We start from the raw sequence: 12,715 nt of genomic DNA, 5'->3' as shown, positions 1-12,715 counted from the left end.
TATTACCTAACTTGTATTTATTAAATTTTGGAAACGACCTTACTTCAATATATTTTTACGTTTATAATCATAACTCTTCATCACATAGTATCTCAATTCCTTGGTACAATTAGTTCAGTGCTTGAACCAACCCTTCCAACAGCCAAGAACACGTAGTTTGATAAAAAATCAGTGCAAGCTTCTGCAGTTCAAAACAACAAACAATGAAATCATTATACATTTTCTGAACCAATTGCATAGAACATTAGAGAACATGGCATTTAGATATAATTATACAGTAAAAAATTATCGAAGCATCAAGAACATCATTAAAAACAATAACCAAAAAACTATATCACAGGGACAAAAGTTAACCAACTTGTGTATTATCAGGAAAGGTAGCACTGAAAAGCAATGTTTGACTCGCAGCCGGAGCAAGCATGTTCATCTGCTTAACAATGAAATTGTCAGGAAATTAGGTGGCAGACAAAAATTATGATAAAATGATTAAAAAAAGATGACTGGAAGATAAGTCGGGGTCTGGCCGCCGAGTTAATGGTGAATCGGATGAACATTCTAAATATGATGCAATTAAGATACAATTTGATTTGGGACAGTGGAAGGTTATTAAAACAATGTAGGTGGCACACTTTTACCAATATCTCCAAAAGCTTTCGTGGTTCCAAACTTTGGAATCCTTTTGAATACTGAAAAACTCTACCATTTGAAGCTTTAATGTGATTATATGAGCCGCCTGTGATATTTACAGCCAAACTGAGAATTTCATCCCTCTGCCAAAACTCTTCGACTTTAATTGACGTAAATAGTATGTTCCCATATTGATGTAAGCACAAATTTTCTGCCAATCACATCCTCTAGCAGTGCCAAAATCATAAATTAAAAGGAGAACATTTGTAATGAATTAATAGTTACCATACGCCACCGCCACCGTACTTGCAAAACAATGCACGCTGTCAAACATGCGGCCTGTGGATTACAAACCCCGAGTTCATTCGAAACACGAATGCTGCTAGAATCATTTAACCACTAAAGCATGAGCAAAAAGTTTATCATGAAAATAAGATAGAACAAAGTTTAGGAGAGATACGGCTAAGTGGAATAATGAGACTGCTACTGAATTAAAAAGTGCATAAGAATAACTTTGGCTTCTCAAATAAATGAATACAATCATACACAAAGTGGCTACCTGTTTAGCTTATATTATAACTTCCATTTTGGATCTGTTTTGCATCCTGCTGTTGTTATAATTGGTTGTTGAATGTGGAATAGCAATGGAGTTAGATTCAATACCTTGAAGCAGTGAAACCAGAATTCTGAAATATAAAAACATACAATTACCCCAAAATAGTACAGTTTTGGTCAGTTAATACATGTGTATCTAAAGATATTCATGTCAATTACAGAGCCAACTCCAGTGCCCGAAATTCAAAGTGAAGATCATCTATTCAAAAACAGAAACACGGTAAGCAATTCTATACAATAATTACCTCGATCGAAAAACTTTACAATTATACAGCAAAAAAGGAAGAATCCTTACCAGACTTTTATTTCCTGAGCCAATTGCATAACTGTGACATGTACCGACCGACAGTACCATCCAGTGAATTCATGAGAATCACTTTATGCGTAGTAATTATACACCTGATTTGCTAAGGTTGACAACAATCTCCATCTCTCTTCCTAATATGGAAGAAAGATAAATAAAGATGATATTGTAGTGTCATGTATTTAATACCTTGAAGAAGGTCTAAATTGCAATTACATGAAACCTGACATAAACCCTTGCTCTACAAATCCAACCAAGGCATCACAAAAAAAAAAACACCAAAAGTTACACTTAATAGAGAAACTGCTAAGCAGAAAGAAGAAACAGGATAACATAATACCTTCACCAACTCACCCTCACAATAAACCATCAAACTCTGCTGCAAGCCTACAATCCATAGCAATCCTTAAACCTTATAACTCTATCTGAGTCATACAATACATAGTAATACATATTCAGAATTAATGACTAAAATAATCAAAATAATCAGTGTGGATATGCAACGATAAACTACCTTCATGCGCAAAACAATTAGTGTCAATATAAATGAATGAGCTATAGCTTCAACATTCGGTTGGCCTAAATCCAAAAGGCAGAGAGAAGTTGGCCCATTTGATCTTCGCTAAGCTTCATAAGATATGGTTTCTGAAATCCAGTTCAATAATCTAAATAGTATTAAGAAAAATCACAATTATTAAACCTATTGATAGATATCAATTCAGCTACTTACCGTGTCAGTCAAATTCGTTGATCCTGTAGCCCTATCAATGATCGAGCTGCGTTTGTTACTCCTTATATGATAGATTAACCATTCTTTTTATTAGGAAAATACCTGCAATTTCTTTGCACTTTCAGCCATGAGTCCTCCTAATACTACGAATAGAAGTTGAATGCAAAATAAGCCATAGAAAGAACTCTTTCTCATATCAAATTTAACAGCAAATAAAGAAATTTACCCTGAGATATGAACACGACACTCCAATCATATGCAACCCGCTTACCGCTGTCTGTGTGGAAACCCATTTCCACCACCACCACACTAATCGTCGGTAACCCGTTGATGCCGCTACAGATCTGAATGTCAAAACATAAAAACCGATACAAATCAGAAATACATACAAAACCAAAGACACAATAATGTCTAACTACTCAACAAACAAACCGATACAAATCGAAGAAATTTCATAAACAAAAAGTGACGGATCTGCAAATCCTAAGCCATGAAAGTGTCAGATCTGGAAACCCTAAGACATGAAAGTGCTCGAAACTATTGTAGATACGGTGGCTGCAGGAAGGTGAGATTCAAAACCCATAAAGATTACATTTTTCCAATGAATATAACAAAACAAAGAAAATTGATGATTCAAAATCCAAAAAATATTGAATTTTTCCAACAAATATACAAAAAGAAAGAAAACCCTAAAATTGAAATCTCAATAACTATCAGACATACCATTGAATCAGCAGATGTGGATTATTTAGACCCCAAACGGTGAAGATGAAGCGCAGTTTGGTGAAAAATGGAAAGATGAAGATGAAGCGCAGTTTGGTGAAAATGAGGATGGAGAAAAGGGGAAGAAGGAAGTAGAAAGAGGAGAAGATGAAGCGCAGCTTTTTTGGTTTTGTTGCAAGAAATGAGTTAGGGGACTCCATCATAGAAAGAGCAAGACTTTGTAATACAGCATCCATGTGGCTTCACAAATGAGCAGAGGGGCATTTTTGGATTTTCCAGAACACCTATCTTTCTTATATTGTAGATAATGTTGAATTGTGGTTTTAACATTAGTTGACGCAGCGCGCATGGCATGTATAATGGAATGAGAAACCTAAAGGAGTGGGTTCGATACCCAGCTCCTGCACTATTTTTTATGAATTAATAAGCTCCGTGATTCTTTGTGCCTCACGCATACGAGCCTATCACACGCCCTCAATGCTCAACCATTGGATCATACCAACAGTCAGATCCAACGCTTATCAGGATGGAGACACACCATAGACCTTCAAAGGCCACACACACAGGATCCGATCCAGGTTTTATATTTGTTTTTTTATATATTATTTGTATATGACTCATATGTTTATTTAATTGTAAAAAATGTGTATAGATTTAATTTAATTAATTTTAATTAGGTTAGGATAAAATTAGGATTAGGCTAATATTAGGATTTAGGATTTATCTCCCGATTATTTTAATTACTCGATTTAATTATTTAATTAATTATTAAAAATCATAAAAATTCTATAAAGGTATAATATTAGGGTTTTTCCATTCCCACTGCCATTTGGCAAAACAAATAATTTAAATAATTTAATTCTCTTCTCGACCCGACTAAATCTATTAGTCGCATTAGACGAGAGATAAAATTATATAATTTAAAATACAGTTAATTTGCTGCTCGCGACGATCAATCTATCGATTTGAGTAACCAGCAATGCCCCGTTAATCCGTTAGCTATACCGATCAAATCTATTGATCATTGTAACATCCCTATTTTTATTAATTATATTAGTAATTATATATTATTTGGTGTTTTTAATAATTATTTGCTTAATTTAGTCATTTGTGATGTTTATTGAAATTTTTGAATTTTGGGACGATTTAGTCGGTATTAGTTCGGGATAGCGGATCAATATTTAATCGAAAATTTTAATATTTTTTAGTGTTAGAAATATTAATGAGTTAATATTTAGAGTTTTGGGAATTTTCCGAGTAATTAAGATTAGACCGGAAATATGAGACATTGAGTTATTAGAGGATTTTATTAGTATTTATTTTACTATATTATTTTATATTATTTGATGTGTTAATTATTTATTTAATTATTTGATGTGTTAATTATTCATTTAATTATTTGGTGATATAATAATTAATTTAATTAATTGACTATGTGTATATTTGTATTAGTTTAGTTTATTGAGCTAAATAGAGATATTAAGATATTATGACTATTGGGCCAATTTATTTGAAGTAGAAATAATTGGGTGAGTTATATTTTCTTAAGCCCATTTTATAAACCATAAGTTAGTATAGGTTGAGGAGAGTAGACATTTTTATTTCATTTGGTCATTTTGAAAAGAATAGAAGGTGGAGGAGAAGAGCAAAAGGGGAAGAACAAGGAGAAGCTAGGGTTTGGAGGAGAAATTGAAGAGGTAAGGGGGAGAATCCCTATTATTATGGGATAGTATATTGGGTCTTTGGGGTAGATTAACATGTTAAAGTTTATTTATTTAAATCCATGAAAATGCTTGTTGATACTGATTCGTTATTTCTGGAAATTTCATTCTTGTTATGAATGTTAGATCTATAGGATGTTGTTCTTCCTTACTACTTGCGCTACTGTGTGATACACTACAAAAAACTGGAGAAAAGGAAAATGGAAATAGGGATTGGTTAGAACCCGTAAAACCAAACACAGCACAACACCAACACATGGCGTCCGTCTCCTAGTAGAAGAGAGAGTGGGACAGCCGTGTTTCTTTTGTAGTCCCTTTTTACTTTCCATTTCATTGATTGATGAGTCATTTATATATACATATTAATGGTGAAGATGAATATAGTATTAATTAACTAAGTTATTAAATAAAAAGTGCATAATGGTTTGCTGAATGAGTTAAGATGATGAGTGTCTCCAATATATGCAAATTTTCCCCTTTCTTTCCATGCAGCACATTATTTCTTTGTATGAACCTATTAGAATAAAATTAGGAGTAACATACAAGTCATGTGAGTTATATAAGTATACTTCTTAATTAATGAAATTAGGTGTAGTGAAATAGTCATATAATCAATATAACTATATGTTTGAATTAATGGTAACGAAGAAAATAATAATGAGTTTGAAATAGAATGGAGACATGGGTCTTCACTTTGGAAAAGAAATATTGGAGATGGGGTCTCCATTACTATTCACCCCTTCCCCACTATTTTATTTTCTTTTATTGTTTGTTTTATTAATTGGTTAATATAATGGAAATGGAACTATATTATATAATGGTAATGAAAAATAGAGAGTGGGTACAATAATATGCAAAACAGTTTCGTTGACCGAATAGCGGAATTAAGCGGTATAATTAATTGTCCGGAATTTAATGAAAATTTACGTGGTAGCTAAGTTTAACTAGTAAATTAACATGGTGATGTTATTTTGTTGAAAATGTGATATTTACGAACCGGCCGAAAATAATGTAGATTTAAATATCTTTTATATTAAATATTAGTTTTTGGAATAGAAAATGAATTAGAAACTTGTAACTAATAAAGTGTATTTATTAATTAGTTGATTTAATTAATAGTTAAATTAATTGCAATGAGTTTAATTGATTGGAATATACTTAAAGTTGGATTAGTTATTCGGTTTGTCGGTAAATTACGGTATTTTGAGGATTCGTCCGTAATTGCATTGTGGATTTAATATGTTTATATTGAAAATGATATATGCATATGCAAATGATATTGTTTCGAAGTTGATTCTCTGTGGTTAGTTGGTTAGCATGAAATTAATGATTAATTGCTTGATGTTGAAAGTGTGTGTTCATGTATAATTGGCAAAATGAGAATTAACATGAGATAGTGTAGTTACTAGTGTTAATTGGAATTGTGTGTTGACAATAATGTGTGATTAATGCTTGTGATGAGAATGTTGTGTACAATATTGTGGATAATTCATTGAGTGAATTATTGTGATATGCTAAATATTAAGATGGTAGAGATGATCTTAATTGCATATGTTGATTTACATTGTACATACATTCATATCATGGATGCCTTGAAACAAAGGTGGTTTGCTTTGAAACATAAGCGAGGCTTAGATTCTAAAGTGAATCAGAAGCGGTAAACTATATGTTTACGTTGGTGGGCTTTGGTCTTGTCCGGATCGGAAGCGTGGCTTGGATTCTAGATATTGAATCGGAAAGCGGTGAAACATTGGGTTCACATTGGTACCACATGCATAGTGTCACATACCTTGCATCAAGTCACATTAGAGTTATGTGATAGTTGATTATGTACATTGATGGTGTTGTGACATGTGTGTGAGATTGATAATTGAAATAAGTGATGTGTGAATATATGTTTGGCTAAATACGTGTTTATGTGACTATTATAGATGTGTACATGATTGAGAATATAATATTGGCATTGAATTGATATTTCCCTTGTACGCATTATTTACTTGTTAACTTGTGAATTATATATTGTCTTACTATTATTTATATAACTATGTTTGATGTGATCAATTCCTGGTATTATTAATTAACCATTGTATTCCGTTATACTTTCTTCATAATGATTCGTATTCTCACCCTTCTGTTTTAATGTTGCCCTCGTTTGGCGACATGCAGGTTTTGACGATTAGTAGCTGGCGTGTGATCTAGTCGGAGTTTCATCCGAGTTGCTTGGTAATTAAGTAGCGAGTCAATGCTCTGGTCATGTAACACTGGGTAGCTTAGATGTCGAACTCATGTTCTATTTGCTTATGTATTTTGTTATAACTTGTGAACCTGTTTAATTGGTTACTTGTTGTTGAGAGGCTTTAGGCCAAATATTATGATCATGGTATGGGACATGTATCATTTGTATGAAACACATGAGTATTACTTTCCGCTGTTAATGCATATTCTAGATGAATTATGATTATATATCAGGTGTTATTTGAAATGACCAGGTGTATTGTATTTTATGGATAAATGCTGGCGGTTTTTTTTAAAGCTTTTATTTTTTTTAGTTTTTGAAACGTCGATGTGACGCCCTTTTGAGTTATATGCATGCTTATTCTCTGATTAGATGTTTATTATTTTATGGGGTAAAAAGGGGTGTTACATTAGTGGTATCAGAGCATGGTCGACCAGTTGGTCAAGGTTATTAATGTCCTTATTCCCGTTGTATTAGATTTGTGTATCTGACACAATTGATACTGTTTTGTCTGTTTGGTTGTTGGATGTCTTAAGACAATGGCTTCAGGAAGGAATGGTAACATTAATGTTGAGGCAATGATAAGGTGGACTGGTGCGATTGGACAAGCGCCACAAGAGAGTGTCGGTTATGGAGGAAAGGGTGAGTTCTGTGCTTTTGGAGATTTCCGAAGGTGGAATGCGCCAATATTTGAAGGAGAGTATGGACCGGACAAAGCACAAGCATGGATGAGAGAAATTGACCAGATCTTTCAAGTCGTGAGTTGCACTGATGTACAGAAAGTACGGTTTGGTACTCACATGCTGACGAAAGGAGCTGATGATTGGTGGAGTAATACTGTACAGAGATTTGAATTAGAAGGTATGGAAGTTACTTGGACTCCTTTCCGTGATGCATTTTTGGAAAACCATTTTCCAGAAGATGTGTGTGGAAAGAAAGATGTAAGATTTCTAAAGTTGAAACGAGAAGGAGGACAATTCAGTGGGAAACCATATGATGACAAGAGGAAATAATCTGGTTTTGGCAAGAAGCTAAGTGGGGGAGGAACTTCTACTCCACTTAAGTGTTACAGATGTGGTGTCGAAGGTCATCGTATTTCTGAGTGTAAGAAAGAGGTTACTACTTGTTTCAAGTGTGGCAAGCTGGGTCACACAGCTGCTAAGTGTAGAGTTGGTTCGAGTGCGACTTGTTACAATTGTGGTGAGCGAGGTCACGTTCGTACCAAATGTGATAAACCAAAGAAGGAGAAAGCGGAGGGAAAAGTGTTTGCGTTGTCTGGTGGTGAGACTACTTCTAAGGATAAGTTAATATGAGGTACGTGCTTTATTATTGATAATGGTGCAACGCATACTTCATTCTTTGGATTGTGCTATAAGATTCGATCTTGTTTTATCTGTTATGCATTAAAGTATAGTTATTGATACAACTGGTGTGGCTTTATTTCTACTCCTTTTGCGTGTTTGAATTATCCGTTGAGCATCTTTGGTAGAGATTTTGATAATTGATGTAATTTGTTTCCCGTTAGACCAAGTTGATGAAATTAGGTATGAACTGTTTGGAGTTGAATCAAGTAATTGTAACTGTAAGAGAGATTATGGATCTCGGTGTTGTAAGTGATTTCGTGTGCAATTTCTGAAGGAACACTATTATATTTTAGTAACGGTGGTTTATGTTTCATTATGGTTGTCGGCTGTCTATTGACAAATTGAGGACTTGATCACCCTTAATCTATTGTTGATAGGAGATGACATCGTATTGAACGAGATAGACGTGTCTTACTAACTTGGTAGCGTGTAAAGCGACTAAGGAGAAGTTGAAGAGTATATTTGAGGATTATTTAAGGAAAGGTTCATTGTCTGAGTGTATGGTCGTAGAGTTACCCTGTTTGTCGAGTAAGAAGAAAGAATGTTCTATGAGGTAATGTTTCTTGAGGATATTTGATTCTAAGAGCGACGATGATCATGTTGAACATTTAAGGATTGTGTTATCGGTGCTGAAAGAGAAGAAGGTTATGTAAAGCTTTCTGAATGTGAGTTTTAGTTGGAAGGAGTGAATTTCCTTGGATATGTGATTTCGAGTTGAGGTGTGTTGATGTAGATATCGATAGTGGTAGCTTATGCTTCAAGGTAACTTAAAATTCATAAGAGGAATTATTCGATGTATGTATTGAAGTTATTTGCCGCTGTGTTTGTTTTGGAATGTAAGAGGCATTGCTTGTTTGGATCAAGGTTGATGTGTTGAGTGATCACAAGAGTTGAATATGAGGTAAACAAGAAGAGTAGAATTTCGAAGGATTTTAATCTTCGGTTTGAATTACCATCCTGGAAAAGTGAAGGTTGTAGCCGATGCATTGAATGGGAAATAATTTTAAAGTTATGTCGAGGATTCAAGAATTGGAAATCGTTGGAACGATTTAGAGATTTAGAGAATTGAGTTTAGTTGGGAAGCGACGCCTTCGTGTGTTAAGTTGGTATGTTGAAGCCTACTTGTGATATTTTTGACAAGATTAGAGAAGGTTTGAAATCGGATTTCGCAATTAGTTGACAAAATGACATTGATGAAGCAAGGAAAAAGGTAATAACTTTCGGATTGATGAGAATAGTGTCATGAGGAGTCATGATCGAGTTTGTATTCCCGGTGTTTCAGATTTGAGAAAGAGAATTTTTGGATGAAGGGCATCATAATGGTTTGAGTATACGTCATAATGCTACTAAAATGTATCAAGATTTGAGAAAAATGTTTAGTGATAAAGTATGAAGAGGTATATAGCGGAATTGTGTATTTGAGTTGGACTTGTCAGAAACTGTTTAGTTGGTGCACCAATTATCCTATTCGAGTGGAAGTGAGATAGTATCTCTATGAATTTTGTTTTGGGTTGCTGAGAACATCGAGTAATTGTGAAGTGATTTGGGTCATTGTAGATAGGTTGATGAGATGTGCTTATTTTATTCCAGTGAGGATGAATTATCGGATGGAGAGACTTGCTAAGTTGACATCGAGAGAACGGTGGGTTTGCATGGTATTCCATTCGAGTATTGGAGTGGCATCCTTGGAAGCATGTATGGTTGAAGATGTGGAATGTTTTGTATTGGTATGAATCGGGAGAGAGTAAGTGTGGTTTCGGTGTCGAAATGATTGTGTCGAATGAATTTTCGAGGACGAAAATCTTCTAAGTGGGGGAGAGTTGTAACATCCCTATTTTTATTAATTATATTAGTAATTATATATTATTTGGTGTTTTTAATAATTATTTGCTTAATTTAGTCATTTGTGATGTTTATTGAAATTTTTGAATTTTGGGACGATTTAGTCGGTATTAGTTCGGGATAGCGGATCAATATTTAATCGAAAATTTTAATATTTTTTAGTGTTAGAAATATTAATGAGTTAATATTTAGAGTTTTGGGAATTTTCCGAGTAATTAAGATTAGACCGGAAATATGAGACATTGAGTTATTAGAGGATTTTATTAGTATTTATTTTACTATATTATTTTATATTATTTGATGTGTTAATTATTTATTTAATTATTTGATGTGTTAATTATTCATTTAATTATTTGGTGATATAATAATTAATTTAATTAATTGACTATGTGTATATTTGTATTAGTTTAGTTTATTGAGCTAAATAGAGATATTAAGATATTATGACTATTGGGCCAATTTATTTGAAGTAGAAATAATTGGGTGAGTTATATTTTCTTAAGCCCATTTTATAAACCATAAGTTAGTATAGGTTGAGGAGAGTAGACATTTTTATTTCATTTGGTCATTTTGAAAAGAATAGAAGGTGGAGGAGAAGAGCAAAAGGGGAAGAACAAGGAGAAGCTAGGGTTTGGAGGAGAAATTGAAGAGGTAAGGGGGAGAATCCCTATTATTATGGGATAGTATATTGGGTCTTTGGGGTAGATTAACATGTTAAAGTTTATTTATTTAAATCCATGAAAATGCTTGTTGATACTGATTCGTTATTTCTGGAAATTTCATTCTTGTTATGAATGTTAGATCTATAGGATGTTGTTCTTCCTTACTACTTGCGCTACTGTGTGATACACTACAAAAAACTGGAGAAAAGGAAAATGGAAATAGGGATTGGTTAGAACCCGTAAAACCAAACACAGCACAACACCAACACATGGCGTCCGTCTCCTAGTAGAAGAGAGAGTGGGACAGCCGTGTTTCTTTTGTAGTCCCTTTTTACTTTCCATTTCATTGATTGATGAGTCATTTATATATACATATTAATGGTGAAGATGAATATAGTATTAATTAACTAAGTTATTAAATAAAAAGTGCATAATGGTTTGCTGAATGAGTTAAGATGATGAGTGTCTCCAATATATGCAAATTTTCCCCTTTCTTTCCATGCAGCACATTATTTCTTTGTATGAACCTATTAGAATAAAATTAGGAGTAACATACAAGTCATGTGAGTTATATAAGTATACTTCTTAATTAATGAAATTAGGTGTAGTGAAATAGTCATATAATCAATATAACTATATGTTTGAATTAATGGTAACGAAGAAAATAATAATGAGTTTGAAATAGAATGGAGACATGGGTCTTCACTTTGGAAAAGAAATATTGGAGATGGGGTCTCCATTACTATTCACCCCTTCCCCACTATTTTATTTTCTTTTATTGTTTGTTTTATTAATTGGTTAATATAATGGAAATGGAACTATATTATATAATGGTAATGAAAAATAGAGAGTGGGTACAATAATATGCAAAACAGTTTCGTTGACCGAATAGCGGAATTAAGCGGTATAATTAATTGTCCGGAATTTAATGAAAATTTACGTGGTAGCTAAGTTTAACTAGTAAATTAACATGGTGATGTTATTTTGTTGAAAATGTGATATTTACGAACCGGCCGAAAATAATGTAGATTTAAATATCTTTTATATTAAATATTAGTTTTTGGAATAGAAAATGAATTAGAAACTTGTAACTAATAAAGTGTATTTATTAATTAGTTGATTTAATTAATAGTTAAATTAATTGCAATGAGTTTAATTGATTGGAATATACTTAAAGTTGGATTAGTTATTCGGTTTGTCGGTAAATTACGGTATTTTGAGGATTCGTCCGTAATTGCATTGTGGATTTAATATGTTTATATTGAAAATGATATATGCATATGCAAATGATATTGTTTCGAAGTTGATTCTCTGTGGTTAGTTGGTTAGCATGAAATTAATGATTAATTGCTTGATGTTGAAAGTGTGTGTTCATGTATAATTGGCAAAATGAGAATTAACATGAGATAGTGTAGTTACTAGTGTTAATTGGAATTGTGTGTTGACAATAATGTGTGATTAATGCTTGTGATGAGAATGTTGTGTACAATATTGTGGATAATTCATTGAGTGAATTATTGTGATATGCTAAATATTAAGATGGTAGAGATGATCTTAATTGCATATGTTGATTTACATTGTACATACATTCATATCATGGATGCCTTGAAACAAAGGTGGTTTGCTTTGAAACATAAGCGAGGCTTAGATTCTAAAGTGAATCAGAAGCGGTAAACTATATGTTTACGTTGGTGGGCTTTGGTCTTGTCCGGATCGGAAGCGTGGCTTGGATTCTAGATATTGAATCGGAAAGCGGTGAAACATTGGGTTCACATTGGTACCACATGCATAGTGTCACATACCTTGCATCAAGTCACATTAGAGTTATGTGATAGTTGATTATGTACATTGATGGTGTTGTGACATGTGTGTGAGATTGATAATTGAAATA

General features: G+C 33.2%; 1 long non-coding RNA gene across 5 annotated transcripts; it reads right to left on the bottom strand.

Annotated features, from left to right (window-relative positions):
• Window positions 1-587: 587 nt before the first annotated feature.
• LOC131611533 (uncharacterized) lies at window positions 588-3,205 on the bottom strand. Of its 5 annotated transcripts, none has more exons than XR_009286966.1 (6): window positions 3,000-3,205; window positions 2,277-2,620; window positions 2,061-2,191; window positions 1,887-1,971; window positions 1,402-1,680; window positions 588-1,313 (listed from the first exon to the last, which is right to left on the bottom strand). It is a non-coding gene; the product is annotated as an uncharacterized LOC131611533 (long non-coding RNA). The 5 variants fall into 5 exon arrangements; XR_009286967.1 differs by having other exon boundaries at window positions 1,538-1,680; XR_009286968.1 differs by having other exon boundaries at window positions 588-1,680; window positions 2,277-2,419; window positions 2,503-2,620.
• Window positions 3,206-12,715: the final 9,510 nt, after the last annotated feature.

Source organism: Vicia villosa, linkage group LG6, assembly GCF_029867415.1.
Source record: "Vicia villosa cultivar HV-30 ecotype Madison, WI linkage group LG6, Vvil1.0, whole genome shotgun sequence".
Taxonomy (NCBI): Eukaryota; Viridiplantae; Streptophyta; class Magnoliopsida; order Fabales; family Fabaceae; genus Vicia; species Vicia villosa.
This window is presented reverse-complemented; position numbering and strand designations above follow the sequence as displayed.